Source organism: Montipora foliosa, chromosome 1, assembly GCF_036669935.1.
Source record: "Montipora foliosa isolate CH-2021 chromosome 1, ASM3666993v2, whole genome shotgun sequence".
NCBI classification, from domain to species: Eukaryota; Metazoa; Cnidaria; class Anthozoa; order Scleractinia; family Acroporidae; genus Montipora; species Montipora foliosa.
The window spans coordinates 27,435,033-27,450,032 of NC_090869.1; the positions used below are offsets into that span (position 1 = coordinate 27,435,033).

At 39.6% G+C, this 15,000-nt stretch overlaps 1 pseudogene; it reads right to left on the bottom strand.

Moving 5' to 3' along the window:
- Window positions 1–5,825: 5,825 nt before the first annotated feature.
- Window positions 5,826–15,000, bottom strand: part of LOC137976714 (uncharacterized) — a 24,527-nt pseudogene continuing 15,352 nt past the window's right edge.

A 15,000-nucleotide genomic window follows, 5' to 3' on the forward strand; every position in this document is an offset into this window, starting at 1 on the left:
AGTGATGTATATCTATATATACAGTGAAACCTGTATTAAACGGACACCCTCGGGGAATGCTCTAGTGTCCGCTTAATACAGGGTGTCCGCCTAATACAGGTTTCGATAAATAACGTCTTGTGAGGTGTCAAATACCATTAAAATGAACGGTGGAAATGTTTAGAATACTCCCAGCGACTGCGACAAAATATGTTTGCATTACAGTATTTATTTTTTTAAGTGGAACAACTGATCCGATTACTTCAAACATAGATTACACCTCAAATTTGAAGAAATCAGACGAGTGAAACAAGCTCTATACAAACATAACGAATCAATACTGTACTCTGAAACTGATCAAATGAGCGAAACAAGCTGTATATTGTACATAAAAACCATAAAGACTTTGTCCTTTTCTAAGCTGTTGAATGTACTAATCCTTAACAATAACAGTCATCAATTCTTGATTGTTTGAGCCTTTTAAATTTCATTTTCTGAAGCAAGTCGGTTGCCTTGCTATTGGCCAGCGTTAAATCTTCTTGTCCATATCTGGAATATTCCAGCAGCATTTCAGATAATCTTGTAACTGGTTAAAAGATAAACTGATCAACGAAGGATTTGTTGTATAATAGCTGTACAGGCTTCGTGGACGTGTATGCATTTACGGTTTCTTTTGTCCTTGTGTATTCAACAAACACCGTTTGTCAAGTCACGTTCTTAATTTTAAAAATAGAAAAAATTGGTGGTTGGCGCCTTCCTCGTTTCCGGTGTCTGGCACGTTGTGTGGTGGAGTTTAATTACAAGTGTCCGTTTAATACAGGTTGGTAACAATAGAAATGACCATTTCAAGTACTTTTTAGGTGTCCGCGTCCGCTTAATAGAGGTGTCCGCTTAATAAAGGTTTGATTTACAGTAAATAAGGGATATAAATTTAGGGTATTCGGCCACTGTCCGCTTAATAGAGGGTGTCCGCTTAATACGGTGTCCGCTTAATACAGGTTTCACTGTATAAAGGAAAAATGTATTTGAAATAAGAAAAGCTATATGAAACTGAACTAACCATTATCTCAATTAAACCGCCTGATACACACTGCACCACTTGAACGTCGGTTGGTTACAGAAGCTCTTTAAATACTGCACAGGGAAAAAAAGGGCACGTCCACCCTTCCTTTTTATACGGGAGTTTCCCCCACGGGGTAATCGTTGGTCTTTTTCAGAGTAAAACAACGTACCTTTTAGCCAAGAAACTTCTGTCTTTCGTTTTTTGTTTTCTCAGAAACGAAACCTATCTATGTTGACTTCAGGGTGAACTATTTACACAGTGAGGTAGAGTGACCAATCAAAGCAGAGTTTGTAATTCAAAATCTAAACATCTATGAAACGGAAAAACAAACTTATTAACATGTGATCCTCAAGTATCGCAAGTCATAATGCTGACAAACAAAAAGAGAAGCAAATGGGTCATAAATGTGAAATTTTGACTATCTGAAAGATTTGGGTTAGATTAAAGCGATATATTGTTGAAAGATCCAAAGCTATCTCTCTTCGTGTTTATGAGTAATGTAAACAATCTTCGCACTGGTGACTCGTAGTAATAAACTGGGTTAACCAGGAACCAGTTATTTTAAAGCTAGTACTGGTAACTGCCTAGGTTCACATGTAACACAAGTAATGGAAGATTCACGGAAAACGGAATTTGAAATGTTATGCATTGGCATTTGAAGGTAAAGGAGGTATTTGAAGACTACATATGCTTCGATGTATTGTGTATGTAAACAAGTATCAGTTCTTCTCTTTAATGGTTAATATTCCTTGACAGGCTTCTCACCGTTCAGAGACTTTGTGTTCACATTTCTATCTTTATTTCTTGAGAGTTTTAATATACGGAGCGAAATAAATATGACAGACCGAGTGACCCACACTACCCTTACCATTCCGGAAACGGAACACAATTTTTTTTTTTTGAAATAGGTTCTTGTTAATTTTGTTGTGATATTTGATTGAATATTTACATTTCTTTGTCTGTTTTAATCAAAACCGAGTTTGTAATTGAAAATCTAAACATCTATGAGATGCAAAAACATACTTAAGAACACGGCAACTTGAACTTATCGCAAATCACAATGCTGACAAACACAAAAGCGAAGAAAAAGGTTAATAAATATGAAGTTTTTTACTATCTGAATGTTTTTGCCTAATTAGTTTAAAGCGATGTAATATTGTTGTTGAAACATCTTCTTGTTAATGAGTGATGTAAACAATCTTCGCACTAGACTTCAATGACTTCTTTTGACAAAATCGGACTGTTCAGTGGGGCTTTATCGGTGTTTAGAAACTAAAACACTTGTGTAAATGGAAGTCTTCCATTCCAGTTCCCGTACATAATAATAAAGACAGTTCCCGCATCCCGCCATAAAAAACTTCCCGCTTCCTGCACATCTCTACTTATCCCGCATCCCACATACAAAACTACTTTCATCCCGCATCTCGCCAGAGAAAAAAAGGCTTATCCCGCATCCCGCCAACCCTATGTTAGGTCCTGTATTGTAAGCTGGGTGATTTGCCACCTGAACAACGTGACTTGAGCGATATCTATCAACAACACGCGATGTAAAATATTTAAAATATCAAAACACTACCTTCCTTTTTATTGGCAATAACAGAAATTTTTTCGAATAATTTGACATTTCGACGAACAAAATCAACGAAGGAGAAAACACTTTGTTTTCTGCTGACAGTGACGTCTGTAACATCCATTAATTACAAAGTAAAGTTTTATAACACAGTCACTTGTCTTTACATAGACATACATATATAGACAGTAACTATAACAACTGTATCAACAAGAAGGGTTGAATGTCTAATGGTGTAAACAAATTGGCATCTACTGATAGTGTATTTGGGCCGAGTAAAAGAGCATATAGGTTTACAACTTGATAAGTTTCCCCTTCCCTGAGATACTGTTACATCCACTTTTCCTGTTAGCGGCAATTTCCACATTATTTTGAATATTTGTTGGATATGATGATGTAAATTTCTACCTCTGGAGCCTAAAATCTCGCTATTTAATGCGAATCAGCAAAAAATATCTACAGTAACATGATCAGTGCAAAATTAATGTTTGCAGCGAACACACATGAAAGTCATATAATTGAAATGCGTAGAGAATGTTAAGTCTTTACATAATCATCAGAGCTTTAAATGCGTTTTAGAAACAACAACAACATTTTTGAGGGGGAGGAGGAGAGTAGGGAGGAGGGAGAAATGGCCCAAAAAAGTTGGGAGGGGGCAGAAATAGGAGGAAAAAGTAGGGAGGAGGAAGAAAAGGAAAAGTTGGGAGTATTTTTACCTTCAGAAATTACAGTGTTTGTATTAGTTCATGGGCCAGAAACCCAAAATGTCGAATTTCTTACCTCTCTTAGGGACAAAGGCTACGATACCTCTTTGGAAACTTTGCTTCCTCTACTTTGTTTTTTTGTATGATAGCTAATGCCAATGGTATAGCTTTCTTGTGTTAATCACGTGCTGAAATGACGTCACTAATATCATAGAATATCACTTCTCTTTACACACTCTTGCAACATTAAGTGTTTTATGCTGAATAATCTGAACAGGTTCTGGTTTATGTAAGATCAATAAATGCTGAAGGGTGTTTTAACATATCTTTGTAAAGGATAATATCTCTAGCACACATATGGGCGTTGGCCCTCCACTCAATCTGTTAGCCTGCTCTTTATAAGACTCCACACATGCAAAACCGGAGAGGGCATCTGTGTGCAGGTCTGAAGGCTTCGGTGCCATTTTGTGGTCTGGTAGTTGGCTTGGTCGCCAAGTGCCAGTGCTTGCAGAGAGTGTCAATTCATGGTGGCAGCTGGTTGGAGTCAATGTCTTCTTTCCTGGCACAGAAGAGACGGTACCGTAGGTCATTTACGTCACTGGTAATTGGATTTGAGATGTACATGAAGCAAGTGAACTCTTGAAGGCGTGTAATATCCGACAATTCCCAGCAACGTGCTGACAGTATGAAAGGCTCTTATTCTGAGATACCCCCAAAAAATAATGTTCTCCTTGCTTCCCCATTTGATTTCCACAGCCTTGGCGTAAAGTGCTTGATCAACATGTAAACGACATCTATGGTGTTGAGCTTAAGCCTGTCCTTGATCTTTGACGACTGACTGAGCACCTCAAACACATTCGACATGTTAGTTGCTGGCGCATCTATTGTTGGGAGGTACCTTCTTTGGAGATTTGCACTTCATTCCGCATAGCAATATTAATCTAGTCCACCCGTTAATGGTCTGATTCTCTGTGGCATAAAGGAGCACCAGAATCCACAAGAGATTCTTCTTCCTAGCAATTGCCTCAATTCTGAGGAGGATACTTCCACGTATGCCCTTGAAGGGAGCAGCGGTCTCCTATGTTGTAGACTGATGGAAGTTCCTTGGCCAATACAACATCAACACTTCGTCGCTTTGACATTGTTAGTATGGGCGGCACCTCGTCAGGAGAAAGATGAGTATCGTATACGTAACAGGGTCGCCGGTAAGTAACAAGCCTGTTTTAAAGACTACTCACTGGTGAAACCTAGTTATCAAACGTTCGCAAAACGAACAAATTTCTCAGCCCATTGGACCTACAATGTAAGTACCGTAACATTCATTCTGAAAGAAGTATAATCCGTTCATTTATCGCCCTTAATGTCTACTTATTCAGGTATATATGTTGTAGTTTAATTTTGTTCTTGGTTTGAATTTTTATAAAAACCAGTTCATTTTGTTAAAAACTGGTTTTATTTTTATCAACTGTACAAAAAAAGGGGGGGGGGGGGGGCTGTAGTTGAAATAACGGGGCCTTGGTTTTTTAGGGGGTCTAAAAAAGAACTAAACACCCTTTCCTCCCTTCTACCATCTAAAAGCATCATAGACAACATCTTAAAATGATTTCTTTACTTTATTTTATGCATACTCACATAAAAGTAATTATAGACAGATATCCAAATATTTTAAAATGGGCAGTGTTCTAAAAATTAAACCAGTTTAAAAAAAATGGAAATTGGTTTGAAAAAAAATGAACTTTTCAAACCAAACACAAAATTAAACCACAACTTATATCCTTGAAGGCTTTGTGAGGTAAACGTTTAGGGAGGAGGAGGGAGGAGGGAGAAATTGGCTCAAAAGTAGGGAGAGGTCCTGGAGATCTACCCCTGTTCCTCCTCCTTCATTTTTATTTCACATTTTTCCACCATGTTGATTAACTGACCTATGACGAATTGATGACAAATATAAACAGACTGAATGAAAAAGACGACGGAAGAGGATAATGAAGGTATTAATGTTTGTGATCATTTCAGTTTACGCACTGATCCTACCAACACCATTCCTACTGGCACTATTTGTGAGCAAACACCAACATTTACTTTATTCCTCTTGTCATCCTCTTCACACAAAAAGGCCATTCCTTTCAGCCTAGCACTCCGCTTACGACGAATTTGTTCTACCAACGAAACGTTCAAGATTCGCACCTCTGAACTAACGACATACCTTCTGAAACGAGGTTACAAACGCAACATTGTTGCTAAACAAATACAACGCGCCGCAGACATTACCCGCATACATACCCTGCAACCTAAACAGACCAACAAACCCGAACGCATTCCTTTCATAACGACCTATAATCCCTCACTTATGGGTTTTAATTCGACAAAATTAAAAGTTAGTTAATTGTCAAATATCTCCTGTCATACTTTTTCGGCTCAATACCCTAAAAGGTACCGCTAAATCTCCTGCTGTAGACCTTTTGAGGCTGCCCCCCCCCCCCTCCCCCCTAGGCAGTCTCTTCTCGTCTCTTTTGGCTATTGGCCTTGCTTTCTGGGAATCCAGGTCATGTGACTGCCATGTTGTTTGTGGGCTCCTTCACTCGATTCGCGTGATCGATTAAAGCTAGTGGTTTGACTGAGCCGTCCCTTACGGTGGAACGCAGTAGCCTGCTTTGCATTGAAGTTTTCCATGCTATTTTTCTGTAATGCATGTTGTACCCGAAACATCAATGCAAGCATGAACAAGATCAGGATTTTCCATCAGGATTCTGACGATTTCCGATGGCTTTGGTCTTTGTAAAGGATCCTGGCTCCAGCATTTTCGAAGGAGGGCCTTCCTATGGACATAAGATTTAAATCAATTAAACCTTAATTTCTCATTGTAAAATGATTACAATTTATTTAATGATTAAAGTTCTTTGAAGTAAAATATATGTTTGACAAGTGAAAGTGCCCGGTACAACGTTACTGATTTCCTTGCTTTCTTTTCTTCTTAAATGTAGATATGGTAAATAGACGGTGACAAAGAGATAATTGTATTGAAGGACGAGTTGGTTATAAAATTCGATCGAAATTTAACTTAAAACCACGTGTAAATGAGCAGGCACTAGTACATGAACCCTTAGGTTCTCTGCCCGATTTATTATCATCAAGTGAAAAAAGCGTAAATAAATCAATGCGGAATTTCAAGGTTTTCATCTCGATTCTGGCCGCATCGCAAAATACTGAACTGAATGTCAATGCCAATGTCCGTTGTGGTCCAGGCCAGAGTTTAACTTCATGGGAATGATTTCACTAGCAGATTAAAGCTGCTGATCATTAGATTATTTTTGCTTTGGTTTTTTTTGAATTTTATTATTATTATTATTATTATTATTATCATTATTATTCATTATTATTTTTTTATTATTTTTATTATAATTATTATCTTCTCCACTGTCACAGTCTTTGCTGGTGTGCATTTATGCATCAGCCAGGTGCAAACCAAGCATATGGGGCATCATACTTAACTGATTACCGTGTAATGTGAAGTGCTAAGTTTCTACCCCATATGAACCATGTGAGCGTTAGCCCTACAAATGGTGATCTAACCCGAAGGTCGTAGGTTCAATTCCCACCCTGATCAGACTTTTTCTCTGTCCTTGTGTGGGCCCATTTCCATTAGTAGGACTAACGCTCATATGGGGCATTAGTCACTCAAGTCATTTGTTCTGTTTATACACTGAGTACGTTCCGAAGGATTCGTGCAGATCCCCGGCAGCATGCTGATCTTTTGGGTCTCTGTCACTGTAGCTCTCTCTGATACTTTCTTGATGTTTTCTACCATCCCCTCCTTTATTGTACCAAGCGCACCAACAACCACAGGGATCACTTCGGCTTTTATCTGCCACATCAGTCCATAGTTAATAGAGGGGACTGGCGTGAAAGCTCGGGAAACATCAAAGGAGCAAACAAAGATGCCAAGATTTAGGTTGGAAAGTCCACGACCGTGCACAATCTTTTGTTTTGCGTTCATACACTATGCATGAATTACGTAACCAACACGTTTCTATTGGTTAGCTCCTCAGTACGGAGTAAACAACTATTGTGTTTTGTGCACGGTCAAGGCCAAGAAAGCGAACAAAAACCTACAACAAAGAAATTTGTGGGGTTTCACAACCATTCCCTTCTATTAACTATTATCAGTCTCTGTATCTCCAGTTCAAGGTCTTTGTATTTGCTTTTTTTTCTCAATCTTTTTCTGTGCAATGTTTCTGTCTGATGGAATAGTCGTGTCAATCAGTTTGCAGGTGGAAGTCACTGAATCTTTAACGATGATGTATGGTCTGTTCGCTGTTATAGTTCTATCAAGGTATGGGCCTTAATCACACGGCGGCCATATTAAGTCTCGAAAGATTGAAAACTTTTGTTTTGCCCCATCACCGAAACTCGTTCCCAAACATTTCAAATCGAGGCTCAGGGTACGAAATCTATTGCCAATGGCCAATATGGCCACCGCGCGAATAGGGAAGATATCTGTTTACAAACATTGCTTTTGTCATTCAAATGAACCAACCACAAGGACAAAACACCCTTTGTTTCAACAACCAATGAGGCTCTGGTTGGCACATTAGGAACTTCACGATCTACGACGCGGTCGTCAACGAGGACACCACGAAACAGCAATATTATTGGTTAAAAGAGGAAAAATAATCGTGCTGCACGTGCGGCACGCATTTTAGTTCATATTCGTGCGTTATTCTGCGCAACAACCACGTGAAATCACCAAATTTGAGGTTTTGACGACAACGCGAGCGCACAAATGCATATCTTTCATTCTCTATTTTTACTCTGAAACCGCTCGTACCAATTTATTTTTAGGATACTTCGCCTATATTGCACGACGCGAACGGGATGGCCCAACCGCGAGAAACTTACGATAGTGCAATGTTATATTTTGAGGTAAGGTTTTCGTTGACGTCGCCGTCGTAGATCGTAAAGTCCCTATTAATGACAATTGTTGGTTTTCACTCACGTGATCAACATGTTTTTCAACGAAAACAAAAGAAAACGTTTGCATAATAATAGAGTTATATTCCTGGAGGATTTGGTCAGGGCTCCAACATGGCCGCCGTTTCTTTGTTCAGGGGCTACAACATGGCGGCCGTGACGTCGTGGGTGAAAACCGAGAATAGGTGACATCAACGATATCTTCCCTACAAGGCCCATTGACTGGCATGGCCTGTTCAACATGATGGTGATACTGTCTTTGCTGTGCATCACAGACTATTATTATTATTATTATTATTATTACTAATATTATTGTCGTTGTTATTGTTGTCTTTGAAACTATGTAAATGCCCCCTTTTTCCAGATAACCAAAGACCTTACATTTCGCTGCTCGTGTGACAAGGTGCTTCTAAAGTGTAGCCCTGATCCACCTTTTCTAAGACTTCAGCATTGGACATGCTCTGATAAGGATAACCGCCGACTGTAGACACCTCCCAGAGTGTGATACCAAACGACCAGACGTCTGTATGCGGTGTAAATAAACCTTCTCTGATGGACTCTGGGGACATCCATCTCACAGGTAACATAGCTTAGGAAAAAATTTTAATATAAATTAGATTTAATATATTTTGCTTGTAAATCAAAACGCCGTCCCCACATTGACCGCACTGAGTTTCGTTTTCGAAGCCAGTCTTGGTGGTAAGTCTTTCGTGTTTCAAATAGGCCACTTTCGAAAATACCATAATACTCTTTGTTTGTCCCTCCATATTTTGCATAAGCACGGGTTTTGTTTTCTCTTGGGACCATTGTAATTCCCAAGAGAAACTGGGAACAGTGCTTCTAATATGAACAAATTGGAGGGATAGACAAGGAATATTATGGTATTTTCAATAACGGCCTACTTCAAAGAAAGTGAAAACTTATCACCGTGTCAAAGCTAATGGATTTAGAAACGCCTCCAAAGGAAACTCAGTTATGGCCTGTGCTACTCTCTATATGTGGTCGTGGTGGTGAGGGCTTTTAAAAGTGAATGCGAATTGTTACATATAGAGGACATTACATGGCCGCGCGGGGATACTAATTTTATCTTCGAGTGCTGAAAGTACTTTAAATCTTAAACCTATACAGAATTTGCCATTGTGGTTTCAGTGTTGTACGTAACACCACAGTTAGTAAATTATTAGAAACACAGTTCACTTTGATATGGAGGTGTAATTGTTGTCGAAGTCCATTACTCGTCGCTTTTAAGATTTCAAACATTTATTTTTCATCACCTGTCTTGTTTATCCAATTGACTTTCCATTCTTAAGCCCCATAAGGATATGTTTTGTTTAAAGATCCACTAAATCGCTATTCGCGTTGCAATGACTTAGACGCCATTCTAGGTTAATTAAATATTCTACTGTGTCCACCAGATAAAATCTACGCATTTCTACTACTCACTGAAACCTACCAAAAACAGGCGCAGAAGACTCTACGCACAAAGAGAATACTTAGCAGGGGAGTGACAGGAAAGACCTATTGCGCAACTTTTCCATTTTCTTGACACGAAAAAAAAAAAAATAATAATATTAATAAAACGGAGGAATTATACTCATTTTCTAACTGGATTGCCATGTGGCAACCCAGTAATTTGTAAGAGCTTGGAATGGATGACTGGAAGAAGTCTTTTCAAATGATCTACTCCTATGAGTCTTCATGTTATTTTTGTTGCAGTCGAACAATGAAAATATTAATGATTTGACCCTCTCGAGATACGCCTGGTCTACCTGTATAGCGTCAGATTCTAATATAATTAAACACCTACGGGCTAGGCTCGGCCTTAACAAATCGTACCTTTCCGTTTAAACCTGTAGAAGTCACTTCCTTGTAAAGACTGCGCCAGTCCAAAGTCACCGATCTTAATAATGTTTCCAAAACCAACCATGCAGTTCCTAAGAGCAAGATCCCTGGAAAAAATTGACAAATGTCAGTCAAGAGAAAATGGGACACCATGGGCTTATCAAGACTCCTCCAAGGACCTCAAGTTCTGGTGATGTGATTCATTAGCCTTAGTTCAAGTTTCCCAGTAGACTTTGAATGTGGATTGTGACACGCATCTAATGATTGGTCATCAACTTCACAACAAACATATGAAACCTAAACTCTCACCTATGCACAAACTTCATATCTGTTAGGTATTGGAGACCGCGAGCAATGTCCAGTGCCATGTTTGTGAGTCTTCGAGGTGTCACGTCTTCTGCCTGCGAAAGGAGATTAAATGCGTTTCTGTCCAACATCGACACTGAAAAGACTCAACCAACGATACTAGGTATGTGAACAATGTGACCGCAATGGGATTTGAAACTTTATGAAAAACCAACTGCAATGAGAAGAGGCAGATCTGAAGCTTATGTAGTAAGTAAGGCAGTGGCCATGGTCTAGTACAGAACCACGCCTTACCTCTGGTGTGCCTTTTTTATCCACTGATCGGCGGCGAGCGAGAAGAAAGCTTTTTAAATCACCTAAAAATTAAAAGATGTAGCGTAAGAAGGGTCTATAGGTTGCAACCAAGAACCCTTCATAAACTGTTGATGCAAATGAACGATGTCGAGTCTCGATTCTTACCATGAATCATAAGCTCCATGACAATGTAAACTTGTTCCCCGGTCGTGCATACTGCAATCAACTTTACTATATTTGGATGGGAAAGTAACTTCATGTTGTCTGCTTCGTTAAGAAATTCAATCTGGAAAGAGACAACATCCATTTGATATACGCTATTGTGTAATGCACCAAAATGAGAAGGACGATAAGTTAGCTGCTTAGCTGCTGGCGAAAGGACAACTCAGAGTCGAAGTCCTGGATGGGCAGGATCGAACCATGACCTGAATAACATCGGTCAAGAACTCCTCGCGGGGAGCCAGTTCGCTTATCTAACTTCTTTTCGGTCAAAGTGCCCCACTGGTCTGCAGTCTCGACGAGGTGATAGACACTTTGCATCGCATTTCATCGGACCCTATTTGCAGTCATTCACTTCAATCAACCCAATCCCCTCATCGTCTTAAAAACTGGTCTGACTGGATTTCTCATTTATTTGTTGCTTTTACCGATGGCATTGTCTCCATACAAACCTTATCTTCAATTGTTGCTCCAGTCCTGAGCGCCTTCGCAGCTATTGGGACCGATACATCTGAGCCCATCAGCCCTAGGCCTTCTCCGCCGTACACTGCTCCAAATGCTCCTTCTCCCAGTTTCCTGTTTAAAATGAGTTTCTCTCTCGACGTTTCCCAGTCATCCAAAGCAAATATAGCGCCGGAGAAGTTAGCGTGCAATAGACCCAGTTCACGAAGACGATTTTTGGTATCTTGATACTTTGAAGAATACCTGAAAGAAAGGAAGAAAACTCGGTCCAGTGTAACTAAACTACTAACGAAAATTCCTAGAGATAACTGTGGTCTGATTGGTCAGGGATTACGTTGAAAAATACTGTATCACTTCTTTGCAAAGTGATTATAATACTGAAGGAGTCAGAGAAAATTGAGAGGCAGAGAGGGAGAGTAGGACTGTGGTCAGGATCTGTGAATTCATTCCTAAAAAGATATTCTTGGATGTGCGGAAGTTGTTTCCTCCTCAAAATTAATGCGTCATGTGAACTCATTGGCGCGCTACAACACGGTGTTATATCGCGAACATCTTGCGAAATACATTTCCGATTCTATTCCATCTAAAAATAACTCATTTCAAGGACAGGCCAGGAGATCTTCCTCTCGATGAACCTAATTGTCTTGAAAAGCACTAAATTTCGGAATACGAAATGGCAGAGTTGCGACTTTTTCATAAGTTCTTAAGAAAATGCAGATGCCCTATAATTATTATTTTTATTTTTTCAGGTTCAGTCAATGGTGGAAATGGACAAGAGATCCTAGCGCTTATCTGGAAAATTTAAGCAATTGTCTCTTATAGACACCTGAGAAATTCTTCAGGTGGCTTCGACGGGATTCCAACCCATGACTTCTGCGATGCAGGTGCAATGCTCTACCAACTGCAGGAGCAACGAAGCCACTCTGTTGGGAACAGATCAATTTGTTGAGCTCATGCGAGGATCACTTCTCCATTTCGTCTATCACCCGTACCTCAAATATGCATTTATTTCATTCAGTCAATAGAGCGAGTTTCAATCGAGTTTCGTAAAACCAAAACCAAAGTAATTACTTTGGCCAATCAAACGGGACGAAGGCAATCTAGTAAACCAATCAAAACTCGAAGTAATTACACGTAGCCGACACAAAGCGCGGAAAAATGTGCTCGCGCGAGCCCAGATTGGTTTTGGTTTCACTTCTGATTGGTTGAAAGAGTGGCGCGAGAACTTGAACCAAGCACCGAGTGAAGTAATCAGGACCAAAGCAATTTGCCAATTACTTTCGATACTCAATTGAAAATCGCTCTAGTATTCTCTAGTAATTTCGCAGTCCACAAGTACTTTCTCGGATTTTCACCACCAGGACGGTTGTTATTACCGTAAAGATAAACCGTAAAAATCTTAAATGGCATACATAGCTTACCCTTTCTTCAGAGCGCAGGCCACAATGGTGAGAATAAAGGAAACGGATACTACCACTTTGAAGGAAAAAAAATTAAGTAAGTTAAATTATTTTTTGTATTCGAGTTTACTTTAAAGGGAACTTCCATGGCCACTATAACAACAAAATAACTTTAAAACACAGAACATAATGAAATTGCTCAAACTTTTTCCAATGAAAGCGTTTGTATTCGAGAACAGAAACTCTTTGTGTCAGAACAATAGAGCAACCACGACTATGGCACGTCACACTGATTCAAGATGGCGCCCGGGAGATTTGAAAGCCAAACAAGTGTTTCTGAAATTCATTTTTTTCGGATATAACCACTTTCAATGGAAAAAGTTTGAACTCTTTCAGTTGTTAACATTATGTTCTGTGTTTTTTTTTTTGTTATTTTAGTGGAAGTTCCTTTTAACCTCACTTTTAAAGCAAGGTTAATTGGACTTGTGTTGAAAAAGAGGCCTAAGTTTTTTTTGTTTCTAATCTGCGCTATTCCTACCTGGCTCGTGCTGTTAACTTTCCTAAGGGCCTGATTACATGGCGAATTCTGCCCATTTGGCCGAGCTGAGATTTCAGCCCGGGTCCTGAAAGAAATCCTCCTGAAATGAAACTGGCGATTACATGGAGAAAGTTTCAGCCCGGGCTTAATTTCAGCCGCTATTTCCTGGATTTTTCAGCCCGGGCTGAAAAGCTGAAAAAGGTACATGATCATGCACATCGATTGCGCTTCCGCATCTCAGCAAATTTTCCCATGGAAACTTGCGTTTTGCGCCCAGACTGAAATTGAGCATGTAATCGCAACGAAATTTCAGCTCGGTGGGCGGAGCGAAATTTCAGCCCGGGCTGAAACTCACCATGTAATCAAGCCCTAACAGTGAAGAGCTCACGAAATTTAACGTTGAAAATTAAGTTTCATGTCCCATTGACTTTAGGTTTTGGGAAAAAGAATGTTGTAGTTATTTATTCATATATTTATCTATTTATTTATTTATTTTTTTGCAAAATTTGTGGCCTCAACTGCCGTAGTATGACAAATGCTTCATAGGAGATGTTTCACGTTCTTACCAATAAGAACAACAGCTATGATAGCCACACCACAAGACACGCCCAGCATCTGTCGTAAACTTTCCACTCCACATGAGTTCTTTGGACCAGGTTCTAACAAGAACAATGTAAAAAGGGTTTGCTGACTACCTGTACTGAGTAATATTATGATCAGTGTTTGAAACAACTCTGATATTCTCAAAATCACCAACAGGGTGACAGTCCGCGTGACCTTTCTGAGCCGCGGACGGAGACCGGAAGAGAAAATTTCTCATGCCAGAACCAATTACACTGTAAAAAGGAAACAGCTCACTTCCAGTTGCCGCTCGTGGATCAAAGCCTCCAGTAAAACAAGAAAGTAACTTAAAACCACAGAACATAATGTCTACAATAAAAATTGCTCGAACTTTTTCCAATGAAAGCGTTTGTATCTGAAATAAATAAATTTCCAGAACACTTGTTTTGGTTTTCAAATTTCCCGGGCGCCGCCATCTTGAATAATTGTGACGTGTCGTGGTTGCCGTATTGTTTCAAAACAAAAGCTTTTTGTTTGAAAACAATAAGGGAAATAAGGGCAACCATAACACGTCACACTTATTCAAGATGTGGCACCCGGGAAATTTGAAAGTGAAAATAAGTGATTCTAAACTTCGTTGTTTTCGATACAAACACTTTTTTGAAGAAAACTGTCGATCGAATTTGACTGCAAACATTATTTTGTTCGGTTTAAAATTATTCATTAATCGGAGTGGAGGTTCCCTGAATGCTGGTTTTCCTATGATCGCGCGAATGACGTTGTTAGAACTAGGTCCCCACGATCTTCATTCACTTTCCAGCGATCGCAGCGATGATATGGAAACCAACAATCGCTACGATCTTTACATTTTTCAGCGATCACAAAGATCGTAGCGATCGCAGCGATCGTAACGATCATAAGCAATCCAGCCTTTACCAATGTTGGGTGTTGCTGTATGGGTAAAAGACACATAATCAATGAACAATTATGAAATTCATTTCCTTACCAGACAAACGATCCGGCGGTATTTGTCCAGTTGCCCACGTGATTTGGCTGGGATCCAACACTAGCTGCCCCATTACAGGATTTTCCGT